Source organism: Alexandromys fortis, unplaced genomic scaffold (genome assembly GCF_014885135.2).
Source record: "Alexandromys fortis isolate MF-2015 unplaced genomic scaffold, M_Fortis_MF-2015_v1.1 scaffold_77, whole genome shotgun sequence".
NCBI lineage: Eukaryota > Metazoa > Chordata > Mammalia > Rodentia > Cricetidae > Alexandromys > Alexandromys fortis.
In genome coordinates, this window is record NW_026067967.1 from 6,786,676 (window position 1) to 6,798,015 (window position 11,340).

The window sequence follows — 11,340 nt, forward strand, 5'->3', positions numbered from 1 at the left end:
ACCCTGATACCAAAGTCAGAATGGAAAGTTACCAGGGGAGCTGGGGAGGAAGTGCAGAGGCCAAGGGCACCTTCCACTCTCTCAAGCTCCTGAGTTCTGTTCCCAGCACCCACATGAGGGTTCACATCACCTTAAGTTCCTGGACTTCAGTTCCAGGAATCTGATGCCCTCTTCTGGTCACTTCATGCATTGCACTAGGGTGCTCACACCCGTAGACATACACATACATAAAAAAGAAAAAGTCACAGACCAGAGGTTCCTAAGGAACACAAATACAGAAAACCTGGAGTTCTGCTGGGCAGTGGGGGTACACGCCTTTAATCCCAGAACTTGGGAGGGAGAGGCAGGCATTACTCTGTGAATTTGAGCCCAGCCTGGTCTACAAGAGAGAGTTCCAGATGGGCCAGGGCTACACAAAGAAACTTTGTCTTGAAAAGAAAATAAAAGGAAAGGAAAGAAAAAGAAAAACCTGGAGTCAGGAGCATAGGGGACACACCGCACAATCCTCTTGTCAGAAGTAAAGAAAATATTTGAGAACACTCAGCATCCTTTAGTGATAAATCCCCAACAAATCAGATCAACAGTAATGTTCAAAACTAAATAATAAAATAAGGAACATAAAAGAGGTGTGTAACGGTAGAACTCAGCTGTGTTTCTGTGCTAACAACAAACTACCCAAAAATGAAACTGAGAGAATCCCATCCCATCCACAGCAGCTACAGAAAGAAACAAAGTAAAATACTTAGGAATAAATGTGAAGCCAGGCAGTGGTGGCACACGCCTTTAATCCCAGCACTCAAGAGGCAGAGGCCAGCCTGGTCCACAAGAGCTAGCTCCAGGACAGGAACCAAAAGCTACGGAGAAACCCTGTCTCGAAAAACCAAAAAAACCAAACCAAAACAAAAAGGATAAATGTGAACAGGGAGGTGAAAACCCTTCACACAAAACTGTAAAACATCGAGAAAGATGAAGGAAGACACAAATAAATGGCAAGATACTCCACGCTAAGCACTGAAAGAAATAATGTCAAAGCAGATACTGTCCTACAATCCCATTCAGCATAATTCTGAAGACGCTCCTCACAGAAAGAGAAACCTTAAAACTCATAGGGAACCACAAAAGATCCTTGAATAGCTTAAGCAATTTTGAGCAAAAAAGACAAAGTTAGAGATGTCAAATTGTTGGTAGAAAAAAAATACTACAGGGGCCAGGAACACAGTTTAGTGGGTACAGTGCTGGTCTAGCCTGTTCAACACCCTGGGACCCCCCCCCCTTAGTACCACATAAACCCAGTGTGTTGGTCCATGCCTATAATCCCAGCTCTCAGGACAGAGAGGGGAGGATCAGGAATTAAAGGTCACCCTTGCCTACCCAGAAAATGAAGCAAATGTGCTTCACAGGATTGTATCACAATAAATGAATAAATACATAAACAAATATCCCCCACTCCTGGAATTAAGGTGGTGCGAGGTGCATTCCTGTGATCCCAGCACAAAGGAGATAGAGGCAGCAGGACTAGGAGTTTAGGGCTAGCCTTAGCTACATGAGATCCAGTCCAAATGTGTGTATGTGTGTGTGTGTGTTGTCTTAGTTAGAGTTTCCATTGCTATGACAAAACACCATGACCAAAACCAAGTTGGGGAGGAAAGGGTTTATTTGGCTTATGCTCCCACATTGCTGTTCATCACTGAAGTCAGGATAGGAACTCAAAGACTGCAGGAAACCTGGAGGCAGGAACTGTTACAGAGGCCGTGGTGGAGTGCTGCTAACTGGCTTGCTCGTCATGGCTTCCTCGGCCTGCTTTCTTATAGAACCCAGGACCATCAGCCCAGGGACGGCCCCACCCACAGTGGACTGGACCCTCCCATATCAATCACTAAGAAAGTGCCCTATAGTCAGATCTTACAGAGGCACTGACTCCAGCTTGTGTTGGATTATATGCAAACACACACATACACACATGACCAAACAGCATGGCACTGGGGCATGAGACAATTATATACATGTTTACAGTTGACTTTCAGCAAAGGTTCCACATCACCCCTGGGAAAAGGGTCTAGACTCCAGTCAAGGGGGTGAGAACAGGGGAAACCCATATGCAACAGAATTAATTACACCCTAACTTCACATACGCAAAACCCAGCTCAAACACAAATACCAGAAACTGTCAAACTGTCAGAGGCAATGGGAAACCCACGACTTTAGCCTGGGCACCTACTTTTCAGCTACGAACCCATAAGTACAGGAAACGAAGGCAAATGTAGACAAACAGCCTGACATCAAACTAAAAAGCTTCCACAAGCAGGAAGTGGTCCACGGAGCACAGAGCGCCCACAGAACCAAAGCCCACTTCAGATAAGAGACTAATTCTCTAACACAATAAGGAACTCGGGCAGCCCTGTGGCCACAGAGCAGAAGCTCGGCTGGAAAACAGGCAAACGACCCAAAGAGGTGTTTCTCAGAAAAAGAAACATGAACAGCCATTGGGGAGGCGAACAGCGGTTCAGCATCAGTAGCCACGAGGAAATAGAAAATCAAAACAAAAAGACGTGCTCTCTCACACCTGGGGGAGTCCTCAAGAAATGAGACAAAGCGGGTGACATGTGCAGCCTCTGCAGACAGCAGCAAACACGCATGCATCTACAGTCCTAGCATGGGGCGGTCAAGGCAGGAAGACCATGGGTTCTGGGCAAACTTCAGCTATCCTAGCATGGGGAGGTCAAGGCAGGAAGACCGTGGGTTCTAGGCAAGCCTTGGCTATATACTAAAACCCTGTCACACTCACAAAACAATCTAAAATAGAACTAGCCTCGGTCAGCAATACCACTCCTGGGTCCGTATCCTGAGGAAATGAAGTCAGCATGCTGAAGAGATGGCCGCAGGCCATGGTCACTACAGCTGAATTCACCACAGATGTGGGAACAACCTGAATGTCAGCAGCAGACGAATGGAAGTGTGGACTAGGGAGAGGGGTGCTGCTCTGTTGGCACGGTGCCCACTTAGTGTGGCTCCCAGGGGTGTGAGAAGTGGGCACGGTGCTGTGTAGCCTGCAATCTCAACACTAGGAAATTAGAGGCAGGAGGATCAGAATTTAAGGACAGACTCTGCTACGTAGGAAATTTAAGACTAGCCTGGGCTACATAAGGTCTTGTCTGAAAAAGCCCAAACATGGGCCAGTGAGATAGCTCAGGGTGAAGAGCCTTGCTGTACAGTCTGACAGCCTCAGTTCAACAGCCAGAACCCACATAAAGGAAGAGAGGGAGGGAGGGAGGAAGGAAGGGAGGGAGGGAGGGAGGGAGGGAGGGAGGGAGGGAGGGAGGGAGAACTGACTTCACAGTAGTCCTCTGGCCTCCACATGCCTGCTGGGACATGACCCCCCCCACTCCCACACACTAATAATAACAAAACAATATTAATGAATTTTTTAAAAGCAGCTGTAACTCACCTCTAATGACGACTGTGCCAATCAGCTTTCTGTGACTGTGATAAACACCAGAGATAACCGACTCCCAGAGAGACAAGGGTGACGTGACTCAGCTTGTGGTTCGTTCCAGCAAGCGATGGGCGAACCCATAACATTCCGGCCTCCAGCGTAGGGCTGGAGGCAACGCTGGGGACCTCGAGGTGAGTCGGAACCTCACAACCCATAGCGGCTGGGAGTGAAAGCAGAAGGAAGAAATAGGGGCCCACAGGGCTTCTCAGTGGTCAACAGCACCTCGCTGGGGGTCGGGGGTACAGTCCAGACCCAAACTATGGCACTATTTTTGCTCTCCAGTCGGGGATACTCAGAACTGCTAACCCTCCAGGCAGTACAGGTGAAGAGGAGCCCAGAGTGGCAGAAAGGCTGTGACCGGTGCTCTGGGCACACGCGGGGTGGGGGCGGGCACTAGCACACACTGTGGTCAGTGCTCCCAGGAGCAGGGAAGGTTGCAGGGTAGGAAGAATGCTGGTTACTCTTTCGGATGAAGCATGGTGGTATGTGTCTCCATGTTAGAGCGTGGGACTAGCATGTGTGAGGATTCCATCCCTAGCAGCGTGAGCGGAGGCTTTAATTATATTCTATGTCCCTCCAAAGCTGTAGCCCAGGCTCGCTCTCTCTCTCTCTCTCTCTCTCTCTCTCTCTCTCTCTCTCTCTCTCTCTCTCTCTCTCTCTCTCTCTCCAGACGAAGGAAGGCAGATGGATGGGGAAAGCTGGGCTCAGGCCACCCAGGGTTCCAGGCTCCCAGCTTCTGGCTGGAGAGGCTTCTGGCTGTGCAGCTGAAGCGGCCAGGCCCAAATGAGTCACCCGGCCAACGCCAGGCAGGCTGGCACCCACACTGGGAAATCCTGTCTTTCTCCTTCCCTTCCCCTTATCGTTTCTGTTGGAGTCCAATCCCCCCTCCACAGTGAGCTTCTGGCGCACTAATAGCCAGGAGGTATCCCTGTTCCCCTGCCACCAAGGCCACACAAGGCAGAGCCAGGCGCATGGATCACAGAGGCTGAGCTGGCCCTAAGGGATGGAGGTCGGGGAACTTGGACACCTCCACATACATGCAGAACGAGAAACCAGTTCTCTCTTGGCTCTGTCTGTGTGGCCTGAGTCATAGGCCTGACCCCACAGCTGTTCCTCATTTGGGACTTAGGTCCTGCTGAAGGTGGCATAAACACCCAGGAGCTGGAAGGCCTCTGGAACCAGAAGGCTGCTGGGAGGGGTGGGGTTGGGGGAAGAGTCCTTCAGTCCCTGGGTTCCTGTGGGCCGATGGCAGTGACAGGAAGAAGCTGAAAATGTGGCCAAGAACCCGAAGAGGATTCCTGCAAGGCTCTGCCTTGGCGACTAACTTGCCACAGCTTGAGTTCTCAAAGACTCACTTTCGCAGGAAAGCCCTCAGCCTGGGCAGCAAAGAGCAGGAGGTCCTTCCACACCTTCACAGCCCAGCACCCACATGCTGTAGAGTTGACACTGAGACGGGAATGGGACAGGGGTGCGGCAGATGCAGCCTGCATTCCAGCAGCCGAGTGTATCCTACCAAGGTGGGCGGGGACGGGATGCTCAGGCCCAGGACACAGGTGCCACTCACTCCCCGACAGGAGAGACGATCTAATAAAAGGAGGCTTGATCTCGTCATGCGACCCCAGGCAAGCTTCTGCCCTCTCTGGATTACAGGTTCTTACCATGGATGGTGGGGTAGAGACTGCTTTGATTTCCAACCTGATAGATCTGTCACCAGGACAGTCATCTCCCCTGCTCCCCCACCCCTGTTTTTTGCATGGGCAGGGCTATCACACTAATGCCACCTACTTATAAAACTGAGGGCCTAAAACCCAACAAGTAATGATACCTATTTGTCAGACGGGGAAACTGAGGTACCCTTTCTCAACTCAAGTTCCACTTTAGAAACAGACTGAACTGTTTCCCCTGCCCAGAGGGCAGAGGCAGGAGCCTGTCCTATGTCAGAGCTGGGTTCTGCCCATCACCTCTTCCCCAGGGTCCCACCCCACACCTGCTCAGTGTCTGGCCAAGGGGGAAGCGAGAGTCAGAAAAAGTTGTGCTCCAGAGGTCAGATGGTGGAGCGGGGAGGGGGGACCTCAGGAGTGCCAACGAGCCTGCTCTGGGAAGGAGGAGGGCTTCAGAGAGGTGGGAGGGCAAAGGAGGAGGAGGATGGAGAAACCAGTTAGGTCAGGCTGGAGGACAGGGTGTAGGGGAAAGGGAAGAAGGAAGTAGCAACAAGAAAACCCTGAGAGCCAGGCTCAGGACTTACAAGGGGGCAGAAGAGACGAGGAGGCACACACAAGACTCAGGCCAGGAGACTCGGCCGCACCACCGGAGAGAAGCGACTGTCAGGGCATGGTGCTGGCTGTGGGGACGGAAAGCCGGTCATGGCCCACAGGACACAGTGCTCTGGGCTCCTTCCTGGGAGACACTGCCTCCTAGGATGGCAGACTGGGTAACATGTTAGTGACATGTCCAGGCCCTGAGCACAGCCCTGAACTGAGTGGAGTTCTTGCCCATAGCAGCCTCGGATGCCAGAGCCCCCTCTCCATGCCCAGGTGGAGACAAACTGAGCCTCCGGATAGCAAGCTGGGCCTGAAACGCCCCGGGGCCAGGAAGGGCCAAGCAGTTCACCTCTGGGAACCAAAGCCCAATCCGACCCTTCACCCTCAGACCTATTCCCACCTGGCAGTATTCTCACCGGCCTCCGTCTTTATTTTCTTATTTATTTATTTTCCAGAGTCTCGCTACGTAGTCTGAACTACATAGCCTAGTACGAAACTGATTATATAGAGCACAGAGATGGGGCTGCCTCTGCCCTCCACTTCCCAGACCTCACTGCCCACCCCAAGGGCTAGAGTTAAAGCCACCACGCCCACCTCTCTTGTCTCTTAAAAGGTGCCCATGAGGGTCCAGTGACCTGCAATGCACATCTCACGTGAGCTAAAACCATAGCACATCCTAGAGAATGGGATCCAGTCACTGGGGTGACCGCAGGGACCTGGGGACACAGACCTCTCTCCTAATGTCACGAAGTCCTGGCTTCCAGGGACTCAGGCTGGGCACCGGGGCCAGAGACAAAGTAGCCCCGGGCCTGCCTGGAAGGAAGGAAGCAGGCAGAGGACACACTCAGTCACTGAGGGTGATCTCGTGAGATATCCAGGACCTTGACTAGGGGAACCAACTTTTGTAGGTACCAGAGAGCTGGGTGTGGGGATGGTGGGGGGGGGGTTCTGCAAAGACAAAACAATCAGTTTCTTCCCTGGGCTGATAATGGCTCCCAAGCTATCCATATGGGAATCCTTAAACCCTGTGGGCCTCATGTAGCACGAAAGGTTTGCAGAAAGATAGGGAGAGCATCCTGGATGCGTCCTAATGGTAATAGCAAACAAGTGTCCTTATAAGAGAGACGCAGGGATGGGCATGTGGCTCAGTGGCAGAGTGCCTGCCGAGTATGTACAAGGCTCTGGGGTCCTCCTCACCGCTGCCCACAATGAATGAATGAATGAATGAATGAACGAATGAAGCCACATGTGGCAGCACACGCTGGTGTCCCTAACACTCTGGAGGCAGAGGCGTGAGGATGAGGAGTTCAAGGTCTAGGTTATTCTGACCTACAGGAAACTTTGGCTCAAAAAAACAGGGAAGGGGCAGCCAATGAGCCATTCACCAGGTAAAGGCACTCGCTGCCCACTTCCAATTTCGAGAGCTCATCCCCGCTGCACACGAAAAGACAGATGGTGTATAACAACCACACTCACTGTCCCTCTGACCGCCACTCACCAGCCACGGCATGTGTACAGACAGACACAAACCTCATGGGCACACAGAGATAAACAACATAAAACTTAAATAAAAGCAGGAGGATAGGGAGGCCCGGGGGAGGTTCGAGGGCAGAAGAGGAAAATGAAAACAGAGAGGAGCAGAAACTGGGGTGACTCAGTCACAAGGAATGCCAGCAGCTGGAGGAGGCAAGGCCCAGACTCTCCCCTGGAGCCCCCCCCCCACACACACACACATAAGAAGGCTCTAGGCTGGGTGTTCGTCCCACACGGCTCACCTCTGACATCCGAGGACAGTGGAAATAAATCCACACTGTTTTAAGCCACTGACTTTCTGGCATTTGGGGTTCAGTGAAGATGAGGAAGAACATTTCTTGAGGCCCAGCGGACAGGGTGAGTGAGTGATGGAGCCCAAGTGTTCCCTCCTGCTCCGAGGAGGGCGACATTACAGCTCCAACTGCCCCGCAACGTACCATGAAGTTCCCTGTTACCGTTACTAGTGAGAAGTCATGGAGTCCCTACCTCAGGCTGACTGGCAGGTCGCCCAGCAGGGGTCAGAGGGTACGAGAGCGGACATGAGCAGACTCTCCCACACCTGCGTAAGCCTGACCACACCTGTGTATGCCTGACAGCGATGGTTAACCCGGTGCCCATGAATAGGCCTGGTCTCTTCTGGCCACTGGCACCTTCTGTACCTGACCACGTGCTCCACAGAGACACAGGACCACAGAGTCTGTGGTCACCCTACTCTCAGAACCAACTCTGGGAAGCCTGGGGTCCCAAGGACAATGGTCCCAGCAAATGACAGCAGGTCATGATAACTCAACCCTTACTGGGCAGAAAACGTTCTCCAGACTCACACCTGAGTTCAAATATGGGCTTCGTGAAGTTCAGGTTGGTACCCCAAAGGCGTGCGGCCCATTTTGCCTTTAGTGAGCAAGGAAAGACAGGGTCTAAGGCTGAACGGAAGCTAGCAGTTCAGCCAGCTCTGAGGCAACCCAGAGACCACGCTACAGAGGTGGGGGCCTTGAAGGCCAAGCCTGGGGACCTTAGGGAACTGTAAGAAAGCAAGAAACGACAGGGCAGAGAGGCTCTCTGGAGGACCTGGGTAGTTGGAAGGGGCCCCACAGGCACTGAGAGATAAGGCTCAATGGACAGGACTAGCTGCAGATAGCCTGCTGGTGGCCGCCCAACCTACAGGGCTACTGGAGGAGTGACAGGCCCGCTGTCTGTAACTGGAGACAACCACGGTTCACACCCATGAGTCTTTGCAAGACATATGTAGGGTGCCCCTCAGCTGCTCTACCCCTGCTTCTCCCCGGGGATAAGGGGGATGTGGAGAGGCCAGAGGACTCGGCCAGTCTGACAGAGAACAGTAAGCAGGGGCCTTACGGTGATCAGCAGGTCCTCTCATTCGCTAAAGTCAAGAGTGGAAAAAAACCCACTGCTGTCCACCTCTTTGTTTCCTCACTGACAATGGCTGCCGACTGGCTACTGAACACCTCATAGTAAAGTGCAGAGTGACCAGAGCTAACGTCAGCAGCAGCATCCCTAAGTCTCTGTGACAAGGCAGCGTTTAGCCTCACGAGGGGAAACTGAGCCACAGGCAAAGACAGCTCTCTGCTTTAAGGGCATGGGCAAGCAGGAAGACAAGGAGCCAGTCTCGAGGACAAAGAAGACAGGTCCTTCAGGCAAGAGGGTGGTGGAGGGTAGTCCGCTAGCACTGTCTGGGGCGCCAAGAAAGACCTCCTTTTGCTGGATGGGATCTCGGTGTCATCCCAAGAGCTATAGGGGAACGTGGGTGAACACGACAGAGGCCTCCGAAACACCCAAGGATGTGCCACCGAAAGCCACAGGTTTCCCGCCAGCAGCGCCCAAGCCCCACCTCACGGGGCCACATTCCAGAGGCAGCCACCTGCTTCTACACAGCAGTGGGGTCTGTAAGGGTCCCCCTGGACCTCCCACTCCTGCTCCAAACAGATACCCTCCTCTCCTCTCACACCCGGGTGAGGTGCTGAGGAGAGAGGAAGTGGGGCCCCTCCCTTCTGGAACCTCCCCAGCAGCCTCTCCCCCAGAGTAGCAGAGCAGGCCCTTGTCAGACACACCCCCCTTCCAGACCGGCATGCAGCCTCTCATCTCTGTGTGCTTTGCTCATGGTCTGTTTCACGGTTTCGATTATAAGACTCTTTCCTCACCTTGCTGAACTTTCCCCAGCCCCTGTGTGGATGAACCTGTTAGTTCCCAGGCAAGGATGGCCCGGCCTGGTATTGACTCTGCTTTATTCTCAGGACTCAAGTTAGGGTTATCTGCTGGCCCACCAGCCTCTCAATGGGAAGAGAAGCCTCTCAGGGCTGACTCCACCCAGGCTTCAGCTCTGTCCCAGCCTGGGGCAGTGGCAGCAACCGCTGGGCCTACCATACCCCACGCCTGGTCTTTTTCAACTCTACCCTGGACACTAAGCCTGTAGCGAGAACCAGAAGGAATCATGGGAGGTCTCAATCCCCCCTCCCTTGCCAAGGCAGAGCGTCCCAGGAAGGTCTCCCCGGCTCCCTGAACACTTAGCTGCCCTCAGCACTGGCTGATTGCTCCACCCTCTGGCACAGAGAGGAGATCATAGCTTGTGCCTTAGGGACCTGGGTGCCAGTTCTGGCTGGGTCACCTTAGACTCTAAGGTTTGGAGGGGGGCTGGCTTCCCTACCGCGGCTGGGGCTCATCTGTGTGAAGTCTGGAGTTGAATCTTATCACAGGGCAGGCTAAGAGCAGAGCTGGACGTGCAGCACCTGTTAACAGTCTATACTGATATATACTCCACCTCTGAGCTCCCTAGGAAGGAGGCCTTTCCTACACCCCTAATCCTGAGGGGTGGGGGTGGGGAGCCAGTCTCGGCCAGACCCGTCCTGCTCCCAGTACCACACACCTAGCCCTAAAGTCAAGGAGACGGATCCCATTCAACCTGCGGACCATGACCAAGAAGGGGCGCACGGGGTCTTTGGCCTCATGCCCTTCTCCAAGCTGTAGGATGGAGGCACTTAGAAAGGTTGGAAGGTGACTGGGGTGAGGGGGACAGAGGTGGGGACAGGAAAGAGGACTTGTAAGGAAGATTAGAAAGAGTCGAGCCCGATGCTAAGCACACACCAGCGCCTCTGCACTAGAAGCACAGCAACGGAATACCCAAGTGGAGGCAAGGGATGCCCCTCACCCAGGGCTGCTGCGGGTGGAGGTGGGGCTGAGTTCGGGCGGATCTTCGGGGTGGGGAGGTGTGTGTGTGTAGGGGTGCTCCGCCTCCTAGGCCTGCAGGCCAGCGCTCACCTCCCAGCCCTGAATCCTCGGGATGAGCAGCTCCTATTCCGAGGGCCCTCGCTGCACCTGCACACACACACACACACCACACACATCCAAGCACACTAACACACGCGCTCGCACACGCCTCCCTCCGCGCAGCGCCTCCTACCTGCCGCGTCGCCGCAGCTGGAGCCGGACTCCCGGGATGCAGGTCACAGCACGGGCACCGGAGAGGAGGCTGGACCAGCCCGCGCTGCAGCCTGGGACTAGGCGGGGAGCTGCTGTCCCGGAGGCGGGCGGGCTGGGGCTGGAGCTTGGGCGCTAGAGCTTGGACCTCGGGGCTTCGTTCTGTCCCGCCCAGCTTCTAAGCCTCCGCCCATTGGAGGCAGAGGCGTGGTCCCGGGGCGGGATGGGGGAGCCAAGACGAGCAGCTGAATGCGCATGCGAACCGGTGAGGCCGCGTCTCCAGAGGCTAGGAAGTGAGAGGGTGGCCCTGGCCCCAGCACTCCCTCCTTCCCACCCCAGTGCTGTCCGCGGTAGGAGAGCATCACGGGGCGCTGGCTGCCCAGTGTGGCATTGGCCCTGGCGGATCTGCATGCCCTACCAAGTGCTGGCAGAAGATGGTGACTGACTTGGGGTATACAATTCATACAGACTACATCAGGGCCTAGGCAGGACAGCTGGGAATGGGCGGACCCATGAGACGAACACCCCTCCCTTTCCATCTGTATCTCCACACCCATTCCTAGATTTTGACTGAAGAAGAGGAATATAGGTCCTGGTGGGGTGCCCAGAGGGTCCCAGCCA

At 54.1% G+C, this 11,340-nt stretch overlaps 1 protein-coding gene across 2 annotated transcripts in view; it reads right to left on the bottom strand.

Annotated features, from left to right (window-relative positions):
• Capn5 (calpain 5) overlaps positions 1-10,878 on the bottom strand; it is a 55,166-nt gene extending 44,288 nt beyond the window's left edge. The window contains exon 1 of one of the 2 annotated variants that reach the window (XM_050154522.1): positions 10,703-10,878. The gene's annotated coding sequence lies outside the window, so the exon portion shown is untranslated. Of the gene's footprint in view, positions 1-3,445; positions 3,593-10,702 lie in introns of those variants that run through there. The other variant, XM_050154524.1, reaches the window with a different exon arrangement.
• Positions 10,879-11,340: the final 462 nt, after the last annotated feature.